This window comes from Limanda limanda, chromosome 11 (genome assembly GCF_963576545.1).
Source record: "Limanda limanda chromosome 11, fLimLim1.1, whole genome shotgun sequence".
Classification (NCBI taxonomy): Eukaryota; Metazoa; Chordata; class Actinopteri; order Pleuronectiformes; family Pleuronectidae; genus Limanda; species Limanda limanda.
The window spans coordinates 1,529,491-1,535,163 of record NC_083646.1 but is presented as its reverse complement, the minus strand read 5'-3'; the positions used below and the strand labels follow the sequence as shown (position 1 = coordinate 1,535,163).

Below are 5,673 nucleotides of genomic sequence, written 5' to 3'. Positions count from 1 at the left end.
CTTCATCTTCATCAACTCTCCGTTCCCTCAAGTTGTCGCTCCGGAGTCCGGTCAGGTCCGGTCCGGGTCCTGTGTCGGGGTCCTGGTCGGGATCCTGGTCGAAGTCCGGGTCTTGTGTCGGGGTTCGGGTCCTGGTCCGGGTCCTGGTCTTGGGTCCTGGTCGGGGTTCGGTTCGGGTTCGGGTCCGGGTCCGGGTCTTGTCCTCCAGGAGCCGCTCTCTGCCGCTGTGGAGAAAACACACTGATCCGAGAGAAGCTGAGACCCGCGACCAGGAGGAGAGGAGGTGAAGAGATCCTCTTCCTCCTCCCTCTCCTGATGATGATGATGAAGGAGGCAGACCAGCACCTCCTCATCCTCCTGATGATGATGATGATGATGATGAAGGAGGCAGACCAGCACCTCCTCATCCTCCTCATGATGATGAAGGACACAGACCAGCACCTCCTCATCCTCCTGATGATAATGATGATGAAGGACACAGACCAGCACCTCTTCATCCTCCTGATGATGATGATGATGATGATGATGATGATGATGATGATGATGATGATGATGATGATGATGATGATGATGATGATGATGAAGGACGCAGACCAGCACCTCCTCATCCTCCTGATGATAATGATAATGAAGAAAGAGGCAGACCATCACCTCCTCATCCTCCTGATGATAATGATGATGAAGGACACAGACTAGCACCTCTTCATCCTCCTGATGATGATGATGATGATGATGATGATGATGATGATGATGATGATGATGATGATGATGATGATGATGATGATGATGATGATGATGATGAAGGACGCAGACCAGCTCCTCCTCATCCTCCTGATGATGATGATGATGATGAAGAAATAGGCAGACCATCACCTCCTCATTCTCCTGATGATAATGATGATGAAGGACACAGACCAGCACCTCTTCATCCTCCTGATGATGATGATGATGATGATGATGATGATGATGATGATGATGATGATGATGATGATGATGATGATGATGATGATGATGATGATGATGATGATGATGATGATGATGATGATGATGGACGCAGACCAGCTCCTCCTCATCCTCCTCATGATGATGATGATGATGATGATGATGATGATGATGATGAAGGAGGCAGACCAGCACCTCCTCATCCTCCTGATGATAATGATAATGAAGAAAGAGGCAGACCATCACCTCCTCATCCTCCTGATGATGATAATGATGATGAAGGACACAGACCAGCACCTCTTCATCCTCCTGATGATGATGATGATGATGATGATGATGATGATGATGATGATGATGATGATGATGATGATGATGATGATGATGATGATGATGAAGGACGCAGACCAGCTCCTCCTCATCCTCCTGATGATGATGATGATGATGAAGAAATAGGCAGACCATCACCTCCTCATTCTCCTGATGATAATGATGATGAAGGACACAGACCAGCACCTCTTCATCCTCCTGATGATGATGATGATGATGATGATGATGATGATGATGATGATGATGATGATGATGATGATGATGATGATGATGATGATGATGATGATGATGATGATGATGATGATGATAATGATGAAGGACGCAGACCAGCTCCTCCTCATCCTCCTCATGATGATGATGATGATGATGATGATGATGATGATGATGATGATGATGATGATGATGATGATGATGATGATGATGATGATGATGATGATGATGATGATGATGATGATGATGATGATGATGATGATGATGAAGGATACAAACCAGCACCTTCTCCTCATCCTCCTGATGATGATGATGATGATGATGATGATGATGATGATGATGATGATGATGATGATGATGATGATGATGATGATGATGATGATGATGATGATGATGATGATGATGATGATGATGATGATGAAGGACACACTGAGGGGGAACATTATTTATTTAATTCATACTTTATTTCAGAATCAAATCAGTATAAAAATTCATTTATGTGCATTTTCTCACAATTTCTTTAAGATTATTTGGACCAATAACATCTGAATTAGCTTCCTTCCGTCTGCTGAAGATCCGAACCACTGGAAGACGACAACATATGAAACAATCACAATATTTATTCTATATTTGAATGGGAAAAGTCCAGTGTTGTGATAAGGAACTGCAGGTTTCAACATTTACCTTTTTGTCTCAATAAGAATGAAATACCAAGTTGTAAAAAGTTCTGTTCTCTCAGTGTGTCTGTGGATGAGCAGGTGATTTATCAGAGTCTGTCGTCGAGTCTGTGATGAATTGGAATTTTAAAAATAGCTCATTCAACACTTCAGGTTAGTAATCTCATTTTACAAGTGTTAGGGTGCTTGTCCTGCACGTGTCAGCTTTCAGAGTAATCTGCAAAATGGACAAATTCCTGATGGCTTAGCAGTAGGTAATGAAAAACGAGTTGTGCACATGTGGCTGTGACTTATCTGTGAAGTGGAAATGGAAATATTCAGTGTCGCTGCCAATAACTCGACCCAGGGGGGAATACAATTCACTTTCAAGTTAGTCACGGCCTTATTAATACAGCAGGTGAGCACTTAATCTCCTTTCATTTCAAATGCTGAGAATAATATTCAAATAAAAAATGAAGATATTACTAAAGAGAGAACCGTCTGTATTAGAAAAAGGATCCATGAGCTGAGAGATGTTTCCTGTTCTCTGTTTATTTAACTTCAGATATGAATTGGAAAATCTTGTTTATAGCTTATTAAGCACAACACAGATGAAATCCAAAGCCTCTTTTGGGTTTTAAACTCAAGCTTTCACTTATGGAGCTAATGACAGGGAAGCAAATCAAATGGTGGACGTGCACAAGGAGATTAAGGAGGGATTAACAGTTTGGGATAATCTAGACGAGGGAATTGATCAAATCACATGTTGCTTTGCAATAACCAACTTCCAGAGGAGGTGGATATGATGACCAGTGGTGTATAAAGTACTTGAAAACTATACTTGAGTAAAAGTACAGATATCTTACCTGAAAGTGACTTCGGTAAAAGTAGAAGTCACCCGTCAGAAAATGACTTGAGTAAAAGTCTTAAAGTAGCTCATATTAAAAGTACTTAGGTATCAAAAGTATCTGGTGTTGAAATGTACTTTAGTATCAAAAGTAAAGTACAAGTACCAAAATTAAAAATGCAAAGTGCTTTTTATAGTAGGCCTATACAGACACAAAACAACCCAAAATGTTTCTCATCAAGATTTATCTCAACTGACTGAAAAATTATAACAACAATATAAATATAATGTATAATTTTACAAATTTTGAACCCTAGATGAGAGAGAGAGAGAGAGAGAGAGAGAGAGAGAGAGAGAGAGAGAGAGACAGAGAAAGAGAGAGAGAGAGAACCAACCTCCGCTGCTCAAGTAACGAGCCAGTTTGAGAACGTAAGAAGTAGAAAGTACACATATTTCTGTTCAAATGTAACGAGTAAAAGTAAAAAGTCGTCAGGAAAAGAAGTACTCAAGTAAAGTACAGACATGTGAAATATCTACTTAAGTACAGTAACAAAGTATTTGTACTTCGTTACTTCCCACCACTGATGATGACCATGCATCAGTTAACTCTGTGGAGGTGTGAACACTTGAAGCCACAGAGGTTCGTCCTCTCTCCGAGCGACGACCTGTAAACAGCTCATGTTTCCCTGAGGCCTCGGCCAGCTCCACTGGGGCCGGCGGATGCTTTGGCTCCTCTCTGGTGATACTGTGGTTTTCAGCTGCTTGTTTGGTCAACAGACAAAGAACAGACACAGGACTTGTCTTCGCTTCAGGACGTCCCTCACTCGCTCCATCCTAGGAAACGGTTGAATTCCAGACACGGACCAAGTGTCCACTGATCCGCTCCAACCTCACACAAACCAGCACGTAGTTCTTCCAGTTGTAGCCGGTGACTGTAAATAAAGATGGACGATGGACATGGCACTAGTGTTGAGAATAATTATGGTAAATATCAAAAGGAGGAGTTGATGTACAGGTAGAAAACGTGTTCAGCTGTTTATAGTCGTAACAACGACTGTGGACTGTAGTGGATCTGGTCCCGATGCTGGATCGTGATCTTGCTGCTGACCAGAGACTATGATGCAGCAGGACTGCTTGACATATAGTATTGAAGTTATCCTTCAATATGTTTACCCTCATCGATGCTGATAAAACCTTTCTCCTGATGATGTTTTCCTACACTTGACATCTATTGCACTTGTGTCCGTCCTGGGAGACGGATCCTCACATGTGTCTCTCTGAGGTTTCTACATATTTTTACCTGTTAAAAGGGTTTTTAGTAGTTTGTCCTGACTCTTGCTGAGGGTGAAGGACAGAGGATGTCTCACCATGTTAAAGCCCTATGAGACAAATTGTTATTTGTGAATGTGGGCTATACAAATAAATTTGATTGAATGATTGATAACACAACTTGTTCTGATGCTCTGGTTGTTTTCTGGAGAAATTAGCACAAACGTTTTGCAGGATCAAAAAGTATTTTTTAATCAACAGTTAACTTTAAAACAAACAGGAAAGAAGAAGAAATGTTTAATCCAGGGGTTACACACAGAATGAACACAGACTGAGGGAAGATCAGATTGTTGTTTCCAGCTCCTCCACACCAGCGTCTGCCCTCAGCACCAGAAGATCTGGAATCTCCTCGTGTTTCCAAGTTCACGTCTTCGTCTTCTCCTCTTCTTCATCCTGAGATGTTTGTGTTCTTCCAGTTTCACGTCACGCTCACTGGGAAGCTTCCACACATTGTCCTACTGGTTCCTCACATGGACTCACTCCCACGTTACACACATTTCACCAGGAGGCTGCAGGAGAAGATCCAGAAAACGTCCAGAGACACTGACTCAGACGTTTGTTCTCACAGACCGAAGCTCTGTCTAGAAACAGCTCGATACAACAGCCCTGGATGAATTCCTCCCTATAAATGAGGTTGACAAAATGAGAAGCACCTTCCAGCACAATAATCTGACAACTGTGTGTGTTGTGAATTGTCTGACGTTACAAAAAGATAACACAAAGCAGAACTAGTTGATTTTGGTTTAAGTTAAAACATTTAAAAGCTTCCAGTTGTAATAACTTGACCAACATTAGATCAGATTTCCTCTCAAGTCGAACTCACAGTCCAAGTTGCAGCAGAGGTGACACTCCTGTGTGTGTTTGTGTGTGTGTGTGTGTTTACAGCAATTACTGAACTTGTTCAATTGACCTGAACACCTGAACTCATCTGGTGTTGCATAGAAAAGTGGTTTCTCTCAATGTAAACTCTCCTGTAATCAGCTGATTGAACGTGTTTCAAGAACTCAGGTAAACAAGGATCCATCTTTTTGTTTCTTTTTAATCAGCCGCTCTGATGAGTTGTTAAACGTCGGCCGGTGAAAGGAGCAAAGTGGCTGTAGCACCACTGAGGTCGCCCCCCCCCCCCCCCCTGTACAATTCATTTTGCCGAGACCATGATCTGCAACTACATTCATTTAGATTTTGAACCTCCTGCTCGAATGCACCACCAGAACCTGAGGTGTTTTTGAGCTTATAGAATTATCTACTGTGCATCACAAACACCTTTGTATGATAGAGCAAGCTTCACAAATCTTTGCTTCTTTTTTTTTTTAAACATTAAGATAAAAAAAACTAAAAACAAGGTGTTTAGTCACTTTTTAA

At 41.7% G+C, this 5,673-nt stretch overlaps 1 protein-coding gene across 1 annotated transcript in view; it reads right to left on the bottom strand.

Moving 5' to 3' along the window:
• Positions 1-4,477: 4,477 nt before the first annotated feature.
• isg20l2 (interferon stimulated exonuclease gene 20-like 2) overlaps positions 4,478-5,673 on the bottom strand; it is a 5,972-nt gene continuing 4,776 nt past the window's right edge. Inside the window, exon 4 of the mRNA XM_061081208.1 lies at positions 4,478-5,673. This exon is cut by the window's right edge and continues 705 nt beyond it. The gene's annotated coding sequence lies outside the window, so the exon portion shown is untranslated.